The sequence below is a fragment of the Suricata suricatta genome, chromosome 5, assembly GCF_006229205.1.
Source record: "Suricata suricatta isolate VVHF042 chromosome 5, meerkat_22Aug2017_6uvM2_HiC, whole genome shotgun sequence".
NCBI classification, from domain to species: domain Eukaryota; kingdom Metazoa; phylum Chordata; class Mammalia; order Carnivora; family Herpestidae; genus Suricata; species Suricata suricatta.
In genome coordinates this window covers 69,229,686-69,252,496 of record NC_043704.1, presented here as the reverse complement: position 1 = coordinate 69,252,496, position 22,811 = coordinate 69,229,686, and the positions used below count along the sequence as shown (strand labels likewise).

Sequence of the window (22,811 nt, the reverse complement as noted above, 5' to 3'; positions counted from 1 at the left end):
TGTGGAAGAAAATATGGATGGGTGCTTTGTTCTCCTTGGTGTTTACCCAAAGGAGATAAAAACTATGTCTATCCAAAAACTTCCACATGAATGTTTATAGCTTTAATCAAAATTGCCAAAAATTAAAGCAACCAGTCTTCTAGTTGGTGAGCAGATAAACAAATATATCCAGACAACAGAATATTATTCAGTGCTATAAAGAAATGAGCTGTTAAGCCATGACAATACATGGAGGAATCTTAAGTGGATATTGCTAAGTGAAAGAAGTCAACCTGAAAAGACTACATAGTGTAGATTCCAACTATGTGACATTCTGGAAAAGGTTAAACTATGGAGACAATAAAAAGATCACTGGTTACCAGGTGTTAGCAGGAGGGAAGGAAGAACAGGCAGAACACAGGGAATTTTCAGGGCAGTGAAACTACTGTGTATAATACCATAGTAGTGGATACATATAATACCTTTGTCCAAACCCATGGAATATAAAACAGTGAACCCTAATGTAAACTATGGACTTCAGGTGATTATGATTTGTCAATGTACATTCATCAATTGTCACAAATGTGTCACTTTGGTCAAGGATGCTGACAATGGGGGAGGCTGTGTATTTTATGTTGGGGAGCAGGGCTGGGTATAAAAGGGAAATCTCTTTCTCTCTCAATTTTTTAGTCAACCTAAAACTGCTCTTAAAAAAAGTCTTTTGGGGCACCTGGGTAGCTCAGTCGGTTAAGCCTCCGACTTCGGCTTAGGTCAGATCTCACATTCATATGTTCGAGCCCCGCATCAGGCTCTGTGCTGCCAGCTAGCTCAGAGCCTGGAGCCTGCTTCCTGTTCTGTGTCTCCTTCTCTCTCTGCCCCTCCTCCTCTCATGCTCTGTCTCTCTGTATCAAAAATAAATAAAAACATTAAAAAAAGTCTTTTAAAGAAATTAATAGAAAAAAGGTGTATGGGTGAGTCTGTAGATTATACCAATGTCAATTTCCTGGGTTTGATATTGTACTAATAGTGGGAGATGCTGGACAAAGGGTGCATGGGAGTTCCCTGTATCTTCCCTCCTATGAATCTCTATTTCAAAATTAAAAATTTAGAAATAAGTGGATAGATGAGCTGCCACTGGCAAAGGCTGCTAATGAGACAGTTCAAAGTCTAATAAAAGGTCCAAACCAGGGTGGATCCATCTACTGAAATACCTCTGGATATAAGCACCATGGAAAAGGGAGAAGACTGCCAGATAAAGGTCCACACCCTGCCCTCCCTAGGAGGTAGAGCATCCTCCTGGAAGGACAACCCTGACTTCTGAGATTAGAATCTGCAGAGCCTTCTTCTCATTCCTATTCTTGGAACATCTGGATGGGCAGAGTTTGTGGTTCAAGCTTCCTGTCACCTGGACAGCCTGGAAGGGCTATGTAGAATGGGGGTGGGGGTGGGGGTCATGAACCATTAGGTTCCAGAGTCCAACATACCTGTGTTTAACATGCAGGCCTATCACTGACAGCAATGGTGGCCTAAGAATATTATTTGCCCTCTTTAGCTTTCCACAAAACAGAGACAGAGAAAAGCACTATTATCACATAGGATTGTGAGAGAAGGCAAGGAAATACTTCATACAAAGCACATATAAAGCTCCAGCATCCACCAAAAAACACTCATAGCCTGATAGTCTCCCGCATGAGTAAGGTCTAGGTTTTCAGGACACACTCTCACTCCCTTTCCAACATCAGATAGAACTTCCACCCTTCTTCCACTTGCTGGCACCTGTCCAGTTTGCCATGACATCTCCAATGTCCAGCTACCCCAACCAGCACTTTATAAACCTTCTGCAGTAAAAGACCAGTTTGGTTTTTGTTTGTTCTTTCATTTTTTATTCTAATCTGTCACAAACTGGTACTTTCATAAAATACAATAAAAATGAATTACTAGAGAAACATAATTTTATTATTTTTTAAATTTATTTATTTTGAAAGAAACAGCAACAGTACGAGTGGGGAAAGGGCAGGAGAGGGAGAGAGAATCCCAAGCACGCTCTACGCTATCAGTGCAGAGCCTGATGTGGGGCTTGAACTCACAAAACTGTGAGATTAGGACGGGCACCAAAACCAAGTTGGACATTTAACTTACCAGACCACCCAGGTGCCCCTCATGTAGTATATTTTTAGATTTATCAGTCTGGTGTGTATCATTAGTTTCTTTATCTTACTGAATAGTATTCCATTATCATTTTTAAAACAAAATATAAGTCCCTTTTAAAAAATTTTAGATTCAGACAAAATTACTCTGGGAAATTGCTATAAAAGTACATAAATGCTTCCTTTCAATTTCTCTACTTCTCATTACTCACTGAATAATAAACAGCTGACAGAGCCAGCCCAAGGACTGCTCTTCAGGTAGTGCCTGTCTGGTACCTCCTTTCTCCAAGCTCCTAATGACTTTAGTCACAAGTGAGTACTTCAAAATCTCTATGTTTTGTAGCTATTTAGATTCCCCAGCTAGACTGCATGTTCTCTGAGTCATGACCACTATGCCAAGGGTAGGACAGGTGGTTCACAGAGGCTCAAATCCTTGCTGATATTCCAAATATTAAACAGGCATATTAGTTACTTTTACTTTTTCATGATTTAGACATCTTGATAGCACATTTGTGAAAACCTGCCTAATGAACACATTTTGTGCCTTTAGCATCCTTCCCTATTTGCCTGCCTTCCATCTATTTCTGTTTATGTCATTTTCACCACCTGCTTTAACTCCATTTAACTGAAATGCACCCGATATAGTCACTGTTTCTCTTCCACCGAAGGACAAGACAGGATAAATCACAGAAAATCCCATTCATCAGAAAATCTGGCTCTGGCTCACCAAACAAACATTGAAGGAAATGGAGTGCTTATATTAATTTACTTCCAGGGGATACTGTTATTCTCGCCTCTGTGTCTCTCTAATGCTGGGCCCATGGTAGCTGCTTAGTAAGTGTTCATGTGAACTGGCCATCAAGTGCTGGCTGTATCTCAGAGACTGCAGGTCATATTTTCAGTCACATCACTCAGAAGGCAAGGACAGCCATGACCAGAAAAGAGTGATCAGTGGCAGTGTTACAGGAAGGAGGCCCGGGCTCATTTAGACCAGTGATTTTCTATCTTACACAGTGGAATCATCCAGAAATTTAACTACCCAGGCCTGCCTCTCAGACCCAGAAATGGTTTTTTATGTAATTTTTCTAGGATGAAGCCTGAGCATCAGCATTTTCTAGATGTTGAATGCCCTCACATCCATGCTGGTGTTTAGCAGATGTTCCTTAAATGCTGACTGAGTGAATAGCTCAACCAATGGATCAATCCATTCACCATTCTAATTTGATCCAATTGGATCCAAATCCCATTGATCTATTCAATTATCAGAACAAGTCTGCAGCAAATGTGCAGACAGTTTTGACTGTCTCCTCAAACTCCTCACCTCTTGTGTGCATCTTCTCCTAAGGTCCAGCCTCAGACTCCAGCCGGAAACTCCTCTCTTCCATTCTCTTGCTGGTGGGAGGGGGGCTTTTTCCAGATCGCTGACCCTGAGAAAGCTCATCCTCACCTGTTTCAAGCAGGAAACTCCCAGGCTTTCTCAAAAACACAACCAGAAGGCCCCTACAAATACCATGGGTCTCAGCTCATACAGGATGGGAACATGTTATCTCATCTATTTTGTGTTTATTTAATGGTTGTTCTTCGATTGTTTTTCTGGCAGTCCATGGGGCCAGGATGCTATCACAGACAATAGACTTCCAGAGTACAGAGGCCTGAGAACACTTAGTACAAAGTGCCTGGTTTGTAAGAAGTCTAGTAAATGGATGTTGCTGTTGTACTGCTATAGAAGGGAAAGATGGAAGGTGGGGGGCAGTGTGTGAAGTGACCAGGAAGAGGAGGAAGCAGGTTGGTGTGCGGGCCTGGAAGGGAAGATCACACGCTGGCTGCTCACTGTGGGCAGGCACAGGTGACACACGTGACTAGGCCCTGTCTCCCATCCCATCCCAAGGGGCAGGAACAGCTAGCCAAACCAAGTTCTTTGCCGGGAATGTGTGCCTGGGGCTGCCCCAGCTTCTGACCTCTGGCTGCTCCCTAAGCAGCAGCCACTGCTGATGCTATTTTTAGCTGAACAGCAGCCTCTCCCCAGCCCCCTCTTTTCTTATGACCCCAGAAAAGCCCCTGAACTTTCATCTTCTCTCTGGACCCTGAACCTCCCACTCCCCCCTGAGGTTTACACTAGGTCAATTTGGGGTGTTATGCAGGGATGTTTGGAAGGAAATGAATACAGGGCAACTGGGAAGTCAGTTGTGAAATCCAACACTTATTTTTTAAACCAGGAAAAATAAAAAGGAAATACAATAGGTCCAGGGAGAGTACCCCTTCTAGCCCCCAAAAGCTGGTACATTCTGGGTCCCACTTTCTCTATAGGGCCTGTATACTGATGGCATCCTATCACTAGCACTGACAACAAGCATTTTCTGGTATGTTTCTGTCTTCTCACTAAACAAGGAAAAGAAAACTTGCACTAATATGGGTACACCTGTTTCTTGACGCTCTGTTAAAGTGGGTTTTCTCATATAAATCTTCCAATCCATAAGCTAAATTAAGGGACCCACCCAGGATCACACAACTTGCGGTTAGCAGAGCTGGGATTCAAACCTAGTACCTTGTGACTTCAAACCTACCCCTGAAAACAAGCCTCATACTCAGGTCACCAGATAAAGTGATCTATCCCCAGCCCTTTAGACCATGAGCTTCCCAAGGCAGGAAACCACATTAGACTGGTACCTCCCGCTGGGCTCCTTAAATCCTGTGGATTGACTGAATCACCAGCTTCCAGAAAAGAAAAAAGAAAACATACTTGCCATTCACCTGCCAGCAAAATATTAAGAAATACATGCCTTCTTTTCCTTACTTTCTTAGTTGCTGGAGGAAAAAAGAAGGTATCTGTCCAGCCAAAAATTGTCAATTATAGACCATTCCAGAGTCAGTGATAACACTTCCCAGTCCCAGAAGCACCTCTCAACTGTAGGAATTCTGAGAAAACAATTCATTCACTCCTTATCCAACAGATACTTACTGAACACCTACTATATGCCAAGAACCCCACTGTTGGGGATAGTGAACAAAGGAGTCAGTTTCTGTCCTCACAATGCTAGTAGCTATAGGGGGGACAATGCTGGGGTTCAGAGGCATTTGTGGGGTAGTGGCATCTCCTGATACACTACCTTAAATTTAGAGCTCAGGCAGTTTTGTGGGAGGAGGAGAAGGAGAAGTAAAGGAAACCAAACTCGTTGCTATGCAACCAGGATGATATATTCTTAGCCAGAGCAGTCAGAGCAGCAGCATGGTGCAGGGAGTGGGTGGGGGGAGGAGAAGTGGGGGAGGAGGAGGCCCCGGAGTAACAAATGGGAGGCTCCTTGTGCACCATTGCTGCACACACAGGCTTCTCCCCTGGAGCAGCTCATACTGCACAGAATCATGCACACCAGAGGTAACCAGAATATGTGGGGACAGACAGCCCCAGGAATCATAGAGAGAAGGCCTCCTGCCCAGCTGCAAGAATCCTTGTTCTTGGGCCTGAAATTAACCTGCCATTTTTAAATCCAGGTCTGTACTGAATACCAAAAAGGGACAAAGAACAGCATAAAGCTGGGCATGCTTCTGGCCTGGGGGAACATACAGTTCAGCCGGGGAGTAAGACATCATGCATAAACACAGCATCAACAAGTATTTATTAAATACCTCTTCCACGTTCCTTCTGCAAAGTGCAGGATGCTGTGGAGCTGAGGGAGGGCTCACGCTGGTGGGTCAGAGCATGCAGAGGGTAGATAGCATGGTGCTGACAGACAACTACAGGGTCTCAGGCCTGAGTGCTAGACCTGGCTTGGCCACCCATGGGCCCTGCACAACCTGTGGTGAGGCTCTCTGGGCCTCAGTCTCTGGATCTCTGAAATGAGCAGTTCTTACATGCCTGAGTCCCTGACACTATAAATGCTATAGGACTGCAGAGACAGAATTGAGTATCAAAAGGAATACTCTGGAAGCGCTGTATGGAAGAGGGAGAAATTGAGGGTGTAGTGAGGGAAGGAGTCTAATCTTTTTTGAAGGTCTATTGTGTACCTCTACCTGAGGATAAAGAATAGTTTCCCCAGGGCACAGGCCCTTAAGTGCCTGACTCTTGATTTCAGGTCAGGTCAGGATTTCAAGGTTGTGAGATCAAGCCCTGAGTTGGGCTCAGCACTGCCTGAGGCTGCTTAAGATCCTCTCTCTCTCTAGCCCTCTACCCTTCCCCCATGAGTCCTTGTCTGTGCTGTCACGCGCACCCGCAATCTCTCTCTTGCTCTCCCTCTCTCTTTCTTGCTCTCTCCTCCCTAAAAAAAATACTTCCTCCATTTTCAGAGTTGAAGAAGCCTAGCCTCAAGGAGGTTAAGTAACTTATAGTCACACAGCTAGTAAATAATAGATGCAAGATTCAAACCCAGACCCACCTGGTTCCACGGTCTGTGCACTTTGCACTGGATCACACTGCTTCTCTAAGATGGTAAGACGTGGATGAGTATTGGGTATGAGAAGGACTGAAGAAGGCAACAAGGGCAAAGACACTGATAGGCTGAAAAACTGCTAGGGTTACTAAGGGAAAGTTCCTGGAGATAAGAACAGGGCTGTGAGTACGAGGAGGGTGCAGTGAGCAGAAAGAATGAGAACCCGGCAGTCCCCTAGCCAACACCCTGCATTGTGCTAAATGCTATGGGAAAGAAAATGGCATATTAAACAGCTCCTGCTCTGAATTAATTTGCAACTAGGGTGATAAAATGTGAAAATTAACAATTAGTGAAATGTTACAAAAATTGTCAAAGAAGGCATACAAAAATAAATTATAGCACAGTTTAAATGCAGTAAGTGTTCCTTCTGATTTTGGTGGGCACAGGAGATTCTGTGTAGGAAGGGGACTAGAGGCAGGACTTAAAGGATTCAGGGGGAGGATGGGTGAGGAGAAAGGAGACAGGTGAGGGCATTTGGGGTGGGAAAAATCTCATCCATAGGAGAAAAGGCAGGAAACATGTTTTTTGGAAGACCACTTCACTTAGAAGAAAGAGCTGGTGGGAAACACTACAGACCAGTTGGGTTGGGTGAGACACTAGAGGCTGGGCTGAGGGAATGAAGGGTCCCAAGTAGGGGTTGGCACTGAGAATGGCAAGCAAGGACTAGTCTCCCAATTATATCAAGGATGAACAGAAAAGTCTCTGAAGCTGGGGAACAGTTTCAAACCAACAGAATGAGAGTCCCATATTCAGACTAGAGAAGCCTAGCAAAAAATAAAATTGGGGGGAAGGTGATGATCAGATTGATCGTTTTCACATTAGACATTCTGCCTAAGGTTCCTCTAAGATATTCAAGTGAAAAATCATGAATCACCAACTCGGGAAAAAAAAACCTGAAGCTGGGGGGAGGACAGGAGGTTCACCCTTCACCCAGGGTAGGACAGCCCTTGGCTACTTCTTAAGCCCCCAGGGAAGGCAAGTCAGCTGCTCAGTGAGTAAGGAACTGTATGTCCTGATAAGAGAAGAGAATGGAAACAGAATCCCTGAGCCAACATTTAATTATTCCCATCAATAGAGCAAGAGAGGCCCTCAAACAGGGTCAAGCCCAGAAGAATCTAGTACACTTCCCTCCCCAAGCAGGACTTTGTTCTGTGCTCTAGTAAGGGATCACAGCCTTGCCAGGAACAGAAAATCACAGGGAACCTTGTCCAACATTTTGGTATGGAGACAAGGAATAAGACTCTGGAGTCAGAAAAATTTGGGAATGAATGACAGATGCTCCACCTGAGTGTACATCAGCTGGTTGTCCACCCTGTCTGAAAAGTAAATAAAACAAGTGTCTTAATGTCAGGTACGTGGCATAATGTAGGGCATACAGATGGCATCTATTAAATGTTAGTTCCCTTCACCTCCACCTGAGATCAGACCTTTCCATTCCCATTCAGTTGTCAATGATATAGATTTTCCATTAGTACTACTCAAAAGGCCTAGTTAATTATATGTTCTGAGATAGCACCAAAAATGTCAATTTCCCCCTCCACCTGCCAAATGTTGATCATATTTCTCCTGGAGCTGGGTTTGGGGCACCATGAACTGAATTCCATCCTCATGATAAAATCTGACAGACACAGAACAGAGGAGTTGGGGATATAACTGCTGTTCTGTAAATATAGCTCAGAGCTCCCAAAATATCTACTCCACCTGACTGTCAATGGAAACTGAAATTCTACTATTAGAGATCTACTTCTTTAGCTTAACATTCTTCTTTTAAATATCAAACTCTCCCATGAGGAGAGCCCACTGAGCTATTACCAATCAGAAGTTACAAAATGTACATTAATTTATTAGCTGCCTGAGAGAGCAAGAATTTTGATGCTTTGGAGAAGAGGAAGGGGTCATTTTGGAGCTGGATCACTGATCCTATTTGGGGAGGCTGAAGTGAGTTAGAAACCAGAGGGCAAGGGGACCTAAAAGAGCAAGCTCACAGCTTCACCAGGATCTACCTTGATCACTAAATGAGAGGGGTCATAAAAGAGATAACCTGCTGGCTAGAAGTACTAGGTGACAATGTGGGACCCTGAGGGTATAATCTGAGAGTCAGCAAGACAGTACTTCCTTGCACTCCCCAGTAGCAGAAGGGCAGCAAAGCACCACAGAAAAGCCATCTCCCCAGCTCATAGAACCAAAATAAAAGGGATCACGGTATACGAGGAGAGAATGAGGGTGGAGCCAGGAAGCTTCCCGGATAATGCAGAAATTCTCAGCTATGCTTTCCTTGCTCCCACTACTCTCCTGAAACTGTTCCTTCAAAGATGACCCATGATCTCCTAACATCCAAACCCCAGGGTTCTACTTACCTCCTCAGCAGATTAAAGGCCAATGCCCACACCTTCCTTGAAACCCCTGTGTGAGAGAATCCCAGGCACCTTGGTGTGATCACTCTCACTCTCCTCACTGAGATCCAGGCTCTGCCTTGCTCCTTTCTGCACTCACCGCCTGATTCCTAACAAGGCACAGCCCAGCAGTTCTCAGCAAAGTAGGAAAGAGTGGTTCCAAAGAGCCTCTATCAGGGGAGCCTGTGTGGCTCAGCCGGTTAAGCCTCCGGCTTCGGTTCAGGTCAGATCTCACGTTCGTGGGTTCGAGCCCTGAGTCAGGCTCTGTGCTGACAGCTAGCTCAGAGCCTGGAGCCTGTCTTTGGATTCTGTATCTCCCTCTCTCTCTCTGACCCTCCCCTGCTCATGCTCTGTCTCTCTCTGCATCAAAAATAAATAAAACATTAAAAAAAAGTTTAAAAAAAAAAACAAAGAGCCTCTATCATACAGAGTCTAGCACATGGCTGGTACATAATAAATTACAGATGTAACAGAAACAGTTAATGCACTTAAAATGCTGGGGGAAATATGGGTCAGGAGGATCCCATCATAGAAAGCCACAGAAGGTACAGCTCTTGGTTGTGTTTCTGAGGAAGCTCTACTTTTTCAACATCGACATCTGGACTTAAACACACAAACACCTATTCAGCATATTATCTCCAAAGAATGGCCTAAACAGGGCACTACCAACCTCAGGGTCCTTTGCCTTCTCAGTACTCTGGTCTTTTGTATCCAAAGAAACGTTCTCACAGAGGACTGCATCACCACAGGAAAAGGTGCCGTGGATGGAATCCGGGAGGAGAGAGCTTCTCTGACACAAAGGGACTCTCCTCCTCAGGGCCAGCTTCCCCAGACCAGCCTACTGCAGGCCCTCTAGTATCCTCCCTGGCCCTGCCCATGCCCAAGATGCACCAACTATCTCTGCAAGGAACGCTTTCTGCCATCCCACATCAGATTACATGCACCATGATACAGATGGACAGCATCAGAGAACACCACACTCCTAAACTTTGGGCCCCATCACCCCACTGTCTTCCCCTTCCTTCCAGCAGAAGTGCCACGGTAGCAATCCCATGCTCGCCCCCAACAAATGGGGAGCTCTCTAAGGAGATGTGTGATGTGTGATGAAGAGCCACACATCGGACCTTGACTCTTCCTCCCTCTGCACCCACCACTTCCCATCAGCACCCAGCAGGACACTCTGCCCATGTGGGCACCCCCTGTTCATGTGACTGAATGATACATAGAACTAAGAGGCCCCAGGAGCATCACCGAAGGGTGAGATGTAACTACAGGGGAAAAGGTGGAAGGAGAGAGGGCAGACAGGGAGGAACTGAAGGATATCTCTGTGACCTCAGCAGTTTCTGATATATGCTATCTTAGTCATCCTTTATATCTTTGGGCCTAGCCTTGATCTTTGAAATTCACCCTTTCATCTACTCCTCCATCTCTGCCCATTGAGTGTGAAACACTGAGATTTGTCAGATATTATGAGCACCAAAACCCATGCAAGAAAGTTGCCAAGGCAACGGAACACTCCTCTCTGGTATAAATACTCATGGGTGATACCCCTGGTGGAGTAGAGGACAAACACCTCCCCCTCCTCCTTTAGTCAGATCTGGCAGACTTCACAGTTATGGGAGTCATGACTGGTTTTAATAGGGGGAACAATGGGGTTCCTCCAGACCAGTTAAGTCACTGTCTAATGGACAATCCAGCAGGGAGAGAAGACATTGCAGTTCTGATTAAATGCTCAGCTCTCACTGGGCCCAAAGTGGGAAAGGAGGTCCAGAGAAGGCTGGACGGGTGGAAGCAGCATGAACTTTGGTTGGGAGAGGGCACTCCTAAAACCACAGTACCAGGACACAGCACCCAGGACAGGCCCTGCAAACACTGAGATGCCAGGCTGCTGGGGACACTAAGAGATACTGGAAACTTATGCTCTGCCTAGGGCTGCTCTGACCTCCCTTCTCTTATTTTTTCTTCTTTTGTCCCCCTACATCTTAATATTTATGCCCCTTTCAGATGGCTTATGGTTGGCCCAAGGTCTGAGAGTGCATACGTACATGTGCACGCGTGCACGCACACACACACACACACACGCACACAACACAGACACCAAGGAAAGGAGTTTGTTTTCACACATGGACAGGAAAGGAGTTTGTTTTCACATATGGACATTCAGGCCACAGCAGAGCAGATCACACTGGGGCCTGTGTCGGACAATTCTTACTCTGAAACCAGACACAGGTGGGCTGGGACAGAAATAGGTGAAACAGCAGGCATAGGCACTCTGGTTACTTTTCCTGAACCAGAATCAGTTGAGAGCACACACTATGGCCAGCAGAAGAGGCCTCACCACATGAAAGGATATTTCCTGATGTCTTCCAGCTTCTTTCATATTCTCAGATGGAGGCTTGGTCATCCCTGTCCCCAGTGCTCACAGTCCACAGCCCAGGCATAGGGAAAGAGGACCTGGAGCACAAAGCAGTCCAGAAAGATGATCTATTGTTGTCCAAACTTTCATGACTAACTCTGACTTTATCCATAAACTCTGCTAAGTTCATGGTTCCCAGGGGTCACTAACAGCAATAGCCAATACCCTTTAGAGCCAAGAAGAAAAGAAAGAAAAGGCAAATGCCCCTATTCTGACTGCCCAGCTTGGTAATGCCATTCTCCTCAGGCAGAGGTCACTGAAGGGCTGGTCATGGGCAGGGCGTGGTTCAATGTCTTCTGTTGGGGTCAAAGGCCAGGCTGGTTGGGAGGGCCTGGGAGCTGCCAGAACATGTTTGGGAATCACCAGGGTATTGCTGCATTTAGAAAGACAGGGGCTGTGCCACTGAGCCTGAGAAAGCCCAAGGGCTTGTCTTTGGGAAGACAAGACTCCTCCATTCCTGGAGGAGTGCCCATGTCTCTCACACCATGAACACCACCTCTTCAGCAATAAGTAAAGCACATCTAGGTGGGGAAGGGAAGGATGGCCTTGGTGCAGCCAGCAGTGAAGGATCTTCATTCAATGAGCTCCACAGAGTTGGCAGGAAATATGCCAAAGTGGCTTTCTGGCCCATAGCCATGCTACCAGTCCTTATTGATCACCTCAATGCCCATGATGAGGTTCTCAGGGTTGAAGGAGATCTCCGTGTCCTTGGCTGCCTGGTAGTTGTACAGGGTCTGAGCACAGAGCCTTTTCCCATTCAGTCCTGTGGTCCACATGCTCAGAGCCAGAATCTTAGTGCTGCAGCATTGGGGCCTCCATAGAAAGTCTCCTGCTTTGATGGCTCCTCATACATGTCCTCCTCTTCTGTCTGCACCAGACACAGCAGAGTACTAGGTGCTGGCTCCTCAGGGAGGTCTGCCCTGAGCCTTGATGAGGCATGGGTAGGCTCTTTGCTGAGGTGGGTCTCCAGTTGGGTTGAGCTGCTTCTGCAGGAAGAGACTCCTCAGTTCACCTGGCTGGGGGCTGGAGACAGATGTGGTGGACATGGCCTTTTCCTTCTGCTTGAAAATCCTCCATGCATGTGCTGGCTGCTTATAGACAGGCTCCTGTTCCTCTCTGTTCCTTGAAACTATTTCCTGCTACTCACACTTCCCCCTGGGATCCAGCCTCACTGCCCTGTTCCTCCCAATAGCACTGCTCCTGGAGGGAGGCCTCATACAGTTCCTGCTCCCGGTACTCCTGCTCTAGTAGCTGCTACTCCTCCTCTTCCCACCACTTCTCCTCCAGCCTATGAGTCTCCTCCTCCTCCTCTGCTTTGGCCCAGAAGCTATCTTTGCCAGCTCAGATCTCAGATATGGCATTGGACTTCTGGTACACAGAGCCCATTGGGACCTGAGGGCCCATCCCAGAAATGGCAACTCTCCCTGTGGAAGGCATAGTTGGCACCTGAGGTCCTGGCTACCTTCTGCATTATGCACTCAGACTCCACATCCTCCTTGGCCCTCACATTGACTATCGCATGGGCCCCCTTCAGAAAGCTGGCCACAGTGCTGACAGGGTTGGTGCATGCTCCCTTCTGCATAACATTCACACCTTCACCTGTTCAGTTGATGAGGACAAACTTGAGCAAGCCAGAGTTGGGGTCCTTCACTCTATAGAAGGCATATATCACCTTCCCACTGCTGAGCTCCTCCACCATCTCCTCCAGCCCCCCCTTGCCAGTGCCAGCCACATGGATGTCATGCTATTACTCTCATAGGTAGAGAGCCCAGTCAGTCAGGAACTTCTGGGTGACCATTAACATTTAGGCCTCCTGCATCACAAGCCCATTCTGGTTCAAGTTTGCAGCTATGGCTCACCCTGTGGTCCCCATGTCACTGCCATTCTGACCTCTCTTATTTTCCATACTTCTTCCCAAATCCACAAAAACAGAAATTGCACAAGAAACAATACTAGAATCAAGCATTCATGTCCCAGTGCTGTTCCGGGAAGACTGTGCCCTTGACCCTGCCCTAATCAAACACCATTCCATTCACATATCCATCTCATCAATCCTCTGCATCCAACCCACACCCAGAGCATCATTTTTTGCCCATTCCCTTCCCTAGATCCCAGTCCTCCCAACTGTAAAAAGTAGTGGAAGGGAGCTTTCCTCTCCTCCCTCCAACCTCCAATATTTCTGGAAAACAACCAAAAAGATTAAATTTTGTGTGTGAGGACTCCTTGGAGAAAATCTTCTAAAGAGTACTCAGTACCATCAGCCCTATTGCCAAAGGTAGGGGGCCTCAGAAGGGTCACCAACAGTCCCAGTTCTCATGCTTTGAAGACAGGGATGGAACAACAATCTAGAACAAGGATCTTACATTCATTTCCCCTTGCCATCCACATTCTCACCATCACTCCCCACAAACATCCATTATGCCTAGCTTAAGCTACTCATACATTAGGAACCACACCCCAACATCACTCCATTCATTATCACTGCCCATCTCACACTCACTCAACCTTCAGAACCAGTGGACTCAGCCTTCCCAAAGCTTTATGCAGCCACACAGCACAAAGGACTTCTCTCCCATTTCTTGAAGACCCATCTGCACTAATTATGTGACATATCATACTCTGCATTTTATTATTTATTTTTTGGAGGCCCCACACAGCATTTAGAACAATGTTGTACCCATAGCAAGCACGTAAGTGAAGATTTGTTTTAGGGTGGATTTTTAAAAATCATTCATTGTTCAACAAAACCTGATAATGTGAGTCTCCAGGTATCTAAGACATCTCTCCAGAAGGAGAAAGGAACTCCCCACATCTTCTGCATTTGCTGACATACCTCTTCTCCCCCTCTTCTAAACACCCTATCCCTGCTCTGGCCTGAAACATCCTTTCCAGTTCTAGTTACCCAGACTGTCACAGCTGCTCCACCCAAAAACTCTTCCCCCTACTCAGGATGGCTCAAGACCCCATTCCTCAAAATCTGACATCATTAAACCATCTTCTGAATTTCCTGTGGAGCACAAACAAGGCAGAATGTGTTAAAGCAGATTCAGCAAACACTTTATAACAAACACTCTGAGATGTGCACATCCATGACCATCTTTTGTCAGGTCACACCTTACACCAGCAATCTATGTCCTGGGTTAGGACACTAGGACCTATTAGTTGCCTTGAACCTCTACTCAGAATTTCTGAACATGCAACAGCCACTAGACTTCCTGGCAAGAAATTGGTATTGTCTCTCCCTGTGAGGAGACTCTAAAGACTGATGCATTTTACCCTCCTCTCAGAGGTTAAGTAGATATCAGGGCCACCCCATTTGTCCTCCCAGGTTCCCTGATAGTAGGGCTAAAATCATAGTAAGAGAGCAGGCTTTGCTACCAATTAGGCCATGGTTGTTCAAATTTTTGTGCAACTTGGTGATGTGCCCAATTCAATCAGCATCCACCAAGTGCATACCCTTGTTCCAAGGGACTCTTATAGTACAGTCCTCAGACCACCGCCACCAGCAGCAGCAGTACCTGGAAACTTGTTAGAAATGCACATTCTTGGGTCAACCCCAGAACTGCTGAATCAGAAATTCTGAGACTAGGACCAGCAACTTGTGTTTTAGCAAACTCTCCAACTCATTCTGATACACACTCAAATTTGATCTAGACCCTGGGGATACACAAAAATGAAAAACTTACTGTCTAGATCAGCAGTTCTCATCCCTGGCTGCACATGAAAATCACCTGGGGAGCTTTTAAAATAATACCAAAGCCTGGCTCCATCCTAGACCAATCCCATTAGAATAGCTAGGAGTGGAAAAATAATCATAATGCAACATGCAGAACACAAAGATTGAACAAGTGTGCAATTAGAAGGGAGAAGGCATTGAGGAGATCATAGGAAGTGGCCTCACTATATGTACCTCTGTTTCCTCACCTGTAAAATGGGGATCATAACGTCCATCTTACCTGAGATGATGTATATAAATGCCTGAGATGATGTATATAAATACAGGAGATGATCCATCTGCATCAGCTCTCTCCCCTACCCAGACTAGGCTCCTTGCTGACTCTGAGCTCAGCAACTAGACAGATGTAATTAGAATGTCACCAACATCAGTTCATCATTGAGGACCCCACCCATGAAAAAAAAACCTGGTTGTTAATAGCTTCGGGGGAGAGTTCTCTCTATCAGCCATCTCAACTTCCCCCATGTCTTCAGTCACTGCTCTGAAAAACAGCCTGAGTCCTTGGGAACCAGACTGTCTGGTCATACCCCAGACCCTGGTTCTAACATCCCCAACTCTTTCAAAGAACAGCTCTTTAAGACAACTTGACAAAGGCCGTTTGAATTACATAAGGAACACATTGTCCTATTCCCACTTCTCTCAAGTTTTTTTTGCCTGTGGTTCCATGCAGGTCCACTGGCTTGAGCTGAGCTCTGTCCACATCAGGCAGTCCTCTGACTCAGATCCTATCATTCAGTCTCCCTCCCCAGCAACATCTGAATTCAGATTTATAGGGGACTTGGCAATAGCCCTGAATTCGTCCTCCCCTCCCTCCCACAAGGCACAGAAGTGTCTCTGCAGTCACATAGAGTGTCCTGGGCTGCGTATGATGCTGCAGACCCACAAGAAACCCCCAACCCTACCAAACTGAACTGAGAAATGGAGACTTCCTTGTTGCTGTCCCCTTGGGCTCTATGCTTATCCCAGTAGATGCTGAAAACATTTTGGGGATCTTCTTGAGAACAACCTTCACTGTCATTTTTAAATAAACAATAAGCAAACTGTGCCATTACTGCATAGGCAAAACTTGATTTTTAAAAAATTTTTAGTATAAAACCACTATCACTCAGCTTGCCCGGATTTGGTTCCTTATTCCCCTAGAATTCCCCAAGTGAAGCTGGGCTGTTTCCAAAAATCAAATTAACCTTGTCCAAAAACAAGGTTTTGTCACTGTTATAGATAATTTAGAAAGAAAAAGGAATCTGCACCACCACATTGCAAAACAGTTCCCAGAATGCAGAACCCACAGAGTCTGGTCATAGGTGGAATCACTGGCCTTCGTCCCCTCAGGGGGCCTGCTTTGAAGGGAGTACCATTTCAGCTGGGAGTGGGCACAGAAGCAGTCAGTATGCCATCATCTAGCAGGGGCTTCAGAAAGCAAACTCCCACACCAAATAAGGGAGTGGCAGAGGCAACCCAGAGAAAAGAGACAAAACTTCAGAGAGAAGGGCTTAGACACCCCCAAAGCAGGAATCAGGACTATTCTCCAAAGAGGCAGGGGCTACCAGGGAAAAAAAGAGTATCTTCAGAGGCCAAGACCTGGCCTAGTTTCCTGCCCCTGACCCACAGAACCCCCACAGAAGAATCTGGAACATGAGACAGAAAAATCCCTGCAGAAACAGTCATGAAGGAACAGTAAAAATAAAGGTGCCTCGAAGCTTTTCGCCAGTTCCCTGAGCAATAACACTGGGGCCTGATTCCTTCCCAGACGCTGCCAAGTCACCCTCTCCTGGCCCCATCGCCCTTCCTCTTCCTTCCCCAGGTCCTGCCATGTGCAAAATAAGACCTCTGCCCAGGCTGGCCTGGGGGGAATGAAATATTTTCTCCTTGGCTCTGCATTTTCATTCAGCCTTGAAAAACTCAGACTGGGCAAGAAGCCCATAAGCGTGTCGTGCTACACCTCAGTGCTCACCTCCCCAGCACTGGGTGTTCTCTCCTCCCTGGCTTTGTCCTCCTCACACCAGTACTGTCACTGGCTCAGGTGCCAGGCCCTGGGGCCCTGGAAGCACTGATGGAGCCGCTCTCATAATCCTTAGGAAAATGTGGCCAAACCAGAACATTATCAATGCTCAGCTTTGCTCATCATGCCAGGCATGCCAGGCTAGGGATTCAGTGGAGCAGAGGGAAGGAGGAGGCACAGGTATATAGTTGTTTCATTCAGCAGCACTTAGTCATCTGCACTAATGGTAGAAAGAGATACTGGGTGATCAAAATGATGGGTAATCGATAATCCAGAATAATGGACATTACTGGTAGGAGACAACATGACTGTTCACAGAAGAGTTATGAAAGATCTATTTGTTCAAAAATGAATCTGTCTTTCCTGAACACAAAGACTAGGAATGATAGAAAACAGCCACATAAAAAGAGAAAGTCAGTTAAGGATTTAAAATTGACCACATAATACGTGCATAGAAATAACTGAGAGTTAGCTGTATGGGGAAGACACACAGGAAGTTAAAGCTGAGAAGAACCTAAGACATCTGGTGCCCCATTTTACATTTAAGAAAACTAAGGCCCAGGGAAGTGATGTGACTGCCTCTATCACACAGCCTTTTGGTAGAATAGCCAGAACTAGACTGGATTGCCTGAGCAGAGCACTGTTCACCTAGCCACATTAATCCAAAGGCTTCGCTTTGAAAAGAATATCATCCTGAACGCTGATGCTGACCATTGCATCGCCTGGGCCCTCAGGCCTCTTGGCACTGGCTGCTTCTGTAATCACCGCATTTCTCTACACACAGGTCACCCTCATGTACAACTGACTGCCTTAGGCTGAGCACCAAAACAATTCATAAATCACTCCCCAATTGTTTGAAGTCACAACATGGTCTCTAATGGCAGCCTTTCATAAGATTCAAGTCAGTAGCTGCTATCAACTTCATCAAGTTCAAGTACAATAATCATCTTGGTATTAGGGTAACCCTTTTGGTTTTTTCTTAAAACTCTTTGACATATTGTACCTAACATTATTTCACCAAACCCTGTAGGTTACAGGTGAAGGAGAGATTCAGGTATCTCTTTCATAGACTTTCCTGGCAAACCTGCCATAAGTAAACTGCTGACAGGAGGGGTAGAGAGACTATAGCAGAGGCCTCCTGACTCCCAGACTGGAACTCTTTCCAGAGCAAGTTGAGAATAGGAGTAAGAAGCTAAAATTCACCACAAGCTTCAGAGGCAAGAGCCATAAGGACATTGATAAACTGTCAACAAATAAAGATACAGAGGTCTGGGGCAAACTACTCAGCGTCATATATTAGTAATACCTCCTTATTCTTTCTTTCCTTTTCTTTTATTAAAGTATAACTTGAACACAGTAAAGTGTACAAATCTTAAGAGGAGAGCTGGGTAAATCTTTGCATATGTATGCACTGATGCCACCACCATCCAGATGGTAATTTAGAGCATTTACAACTACCCAAATGTTCCCTCACTCTCCCTACCAATCAAGAATAATCTTTATCTGACCTCTACCCCACACAACAGGTTTGCTTGTTCTTGAACTTCATATAAATGAAGATAGTATGTATACTTTCATATCTGGCTTGTTTGCTCAACATTCTGTTTGTAAGATTCCTCCATGCTGTTAGAATGCCAATAGTGTGCTCTTTCTGGTTGCTGTATACCATTCTGTTGCATCAATACACAACAATGTATTTAGTCATTCTACTGTGTATAGAAACATTATGGTTGTCTCCAGTTTGGGGCTGTTATGAATAAAGCTGATAATGAAAGCTCTTGTACAAATTATAATGAAGACAAACCCTCATACCTGTTGAGTATATCCAGGAGTAGAATTGTAGGGACATGAGGATACACATAATAGATACCACCTACATTTTTTCAACATTACTGCACCAATATACATACATTCTACCAGCAAAGAGTTCCAGGAGCTCCACATCCTCACCAACACTTGGTGTTATTGGTAAAGACTTTTCTTTAAAGTATCACTGGGAAACCAAGTAACCCAGGTAGATTTCCTGACTTTATTCTTCATGCAGCTTTTTAAAAAGATTCTAACAAGCTTACTTCTTGAACAGAGTAAACCACCTAACCCTTGCCAGACCATACTGAGATGTGCAGAGAGATGTATGCCCCCATATTAAATATCTAGGAATTTCACTGTTTCCTCCTTCCTGGGTAGATGTAACTAACATACCAGCAAGCCATAGCACCTCTCTTTAATCTCTGTTCTAGGACATATTGAAGATGGCTCAGTCAGGAACTTTAATTTCCACACAATCATAAATTAGTAAGTGCTGGTCTCAATGTGCATGGATTTCTTTGCTGCTCTAAGGCTATTTCTATCTTCTGAATGGTGAAGGCTGCCCCATAAATAAATGAGTTATTACTCATTTCATTTGTTTTATGTAGCTTGGCGAATGTTACTCAAACAATCAACACATACTTATAAAGTACATATTTTATGTCACGAGCTACACGTTCTGGAAGTCACAAAGAAAACCAACAATGCTTTCTTTGATCTGGCATGGCCCTAAGGTAAATCACATGGAATGGTGTCACCTGCCTTCCTCCTCTCACTTTAGGCAGCCAATCTCTTCCACAGATAAATGAGGTTAAAACAAACATCAATAATGGCCTTGATCCTGCAGGGGAAAGCATGTCTTAAGGAACTGAAAATTAAGAGGGAAATAGTCCTGCCGGCCCAAAGGGCCATTGTGATAGAGCAAATGGGTGATTGAAGGTGATGCCTGCAATGTCCAGTTTTTTCTTGGGACTAGGTCAAGCTCCACTGTATCCCCTCCTCTCCTGACCATGGCCCACTTTCCTTCTCTCCAGCTACTTTTTCTTGATGCCATTACCCAAGTGATTGAAGCAAACCCATTCCACACTTTACCACCAAGTGTAGCGGCCAAGACAAGACATATTCCCCAACATTACAGAATATGCCAAACTTAAATAACATACCTATGGTGATCACTAAATATAAGAAGGATTTACTATGGACTGGCATATGCAGGCAGAGTGGATGAGCTTTCAGCTGGTCCTTAGAGCAGGTAAGACTTAATGCACAACAGTGGAACAGAGGTAGAGAGTGTTTTGACCTCTAATAGAACAAAGGACGTGAGTAGAAACATGGGACCTTTAGAGTCTATAAACAGACAAGGCAAGCCTATCTAAGTGGCTTTCCACACCACTATGATGCTGGGACATGATTCAGCTACAGCACTTGAGGATGGCTTGACTCTTTCATTCAAACAAAAGCTTTCTGAGCACAGTGACTGAGAACTTTAGGGACTAAAAACACTCTCACATAAGCAGACAGATGAGGCTGTGCACAATTTTGTTCATCAGCATTCTACAGCCCTCAATTTCTCAATTCATAGTTTCCTGCTTGGCTCTCTAGATGTCAAGTGCAAGTGACCAAGAACACCTTCATGGCTTTTCTGGATTGGAAAGCTGATTCTGTCTCTGTGCAGAGATATAACCATGTTGACAGGGAAGCTAGCATTGGGGAGTGGAGAAGGGGACAAGGTCAGACCCAGGAGGTAGCTCTGAACCCCAGGACCCTTCAGGACCAATTGAAGAGGGCAGAGATAGCATCTGAGTAGGGGCACAGTGCCAGGGCTACACACCTGAAGACACAGTCTTGGATCATAATGTTCCCCTCTGTCAAGCTTATTGTTTCTCCAGGTATCTTTTTGGGACCCAAATCAATATTTCTCAGGAATCTATAGTCTTATTACATCCTGAGGGACCACTGACATCTTGTCACTTGATTTAAATTTTCATTTAGTTTTCCTTATATTGTCAACTCATAAGGAATACCTTTCTTCTGAATGGAGCAAAAGTAAAACTACCACTTTTAAATGGCCAATCAGTAAAACAGGATTAGGCTGAGACTTCCATTCTTAGCCAAAAGTTCATTTCACCTCAGGCTTCTGTCCTCATTGATGTTTGATAACTAAATAACATTTGTAAGAAACATATCTTTTTCAGAGACAAATATCTTCTTTAAAAACATATTTTCTCAAATGTTTATGTCTTTATTGTGACAGAAAGAGAAAGAGAGAGACTGAGCAGGGAAGGAGCAGACAGAGAGGAAGGCAGAGAATCCCAAGCAGGCTCCACACTGTCAACAGAGAGCCTGATGCAGGGCTCAAACTCAGCAACCATGAGATCATGACCTGAACCAAAATCAAGACTCAGACGCTTAACCAACTGAACCTCCAAGGCACCCAAGACAAACATCTTTTAATATACATAAAGTAACTAGTAGAAAGAGGAGCAAGGAGTACTCATCAGGCAAACAATTATAACATTAGTTGAAAGCATGTATGTGTCAACATTCCAGTCTTCTGGTTTTCTCTTTTCATCAACTGGTTTTATTCCACTGATCATTTTGACTACAGGTATAATGAATAACTTGAGAAAAGTCAGAATGAGACATTTCAATAAGCACTTTTTGAGGGCAGGGAGTTGGCCTTAGTCATTGCTGTCTTCCTAGTACTTACCACAGACCTGCACATACACAAAAATACTTAAATATTAATGGACAGAATATATGAATGATGAAAACAATTGAGTACTTTAAAACATATATATCAAAGGCATAAATTCTTTTTTTAAGTTTTTATCTAAATTACAGTTAGTTAACATACAGTGTCATATTAGTTTCAGGGGTATAATATAGTGACTTAATACTTCCATACAATAGGTGGCCCTCATCACAACAACTGCACTCCTTAATCCCCATCGCCTATTTAACCCAGTCCCCTACCCACCTCCCCCCTCTGGTAACCAGCACGTTGTTCTCTGTAGTTATCAGCCTGTTTCTTGGATTGCCTCTCTCTCTTTTTCTTCCCCTTTGCTTGTTTATTTTGTTTCTTAAATTCCACATATGAGTGACATCATATGGTATTTCTCTGACTTATTTCACTTAGTGTAACACTCTCTAACTCCATCCACATCATTGCAAATGGCAAGATTTCATCCTTTTGATGAGTAATATTCCATTGTGTATATATACCACATCTTCTTTATTCATCAGTCAGTGGGCACTTGGACTGTTTCCATAATTTGACTATTGTAGATAATGCTGCCATAAACATCAGAGTGCATGTATCCCTTTGAATTAGTATTTTTGTATCCTTTGAGTAAATACCTAGTAGTACAACTGCTGGTTCACAGGGTAGTTCTATTTTTAACTTTCTGAGGAACTGCCATACTGTTCTCCAGAGTGGCAGCACCAGTTTGTATTCCCACCAACAGTGCTAGAGGGTTCCCTTTTTCCACACCCTTACCCAAAGGCAAATCAAAACCACACTGAGATACCACCTCACACCAGTCAGAGTGGCTCAAATGAACAAATCAGGAGACTATAGATGCTGGCGAGGGTGTGGAGAGATGGGCACCCTCCTACACTGTTGGTGGGAATGTAAACTGGTGCAGCCACTCTGGAAAACAGTGTGGAGGTTCCTCAAAAAAACTATCCATAGAACTCCCCTATGACCCAGCAATAGCCCTGCTAGGGATTTACCCAAGGGATACAGAAGTGCTGATGCATAGGAGCACATGAACCCCAGTGTTTATAGCAGCACTGTCAACAATAGCCAAAACACGGAAAGAGCTTAAATGTCCATCACCTGATGAGTGGATCAAGAAGATGTGGTATATATATAAAATGGAGTATTACATGGCAATGAGAAAGAA

General features: G+C 44.8%; 1 protein-coding gene and 1 pseudogene across 1 annotated transcript in view; both read right to left on the bottom strand.

Annotated features, from left to right (window-relative positions):
- KALRN (kalirin RhoGEF kinase) overlaps positions 1-22,811 on the bottom strand; it is a 609,954-nt gene that overhangs the window by 495,756 nt on the left and 91,387 nt on the right. The window lies entirely within an intron of this gene.
- Positions 11,932-22,811, bottom strand: part of LOC115292491 — a 21,529-nt pseudogene continuing 10,649 nt past the window's right edge.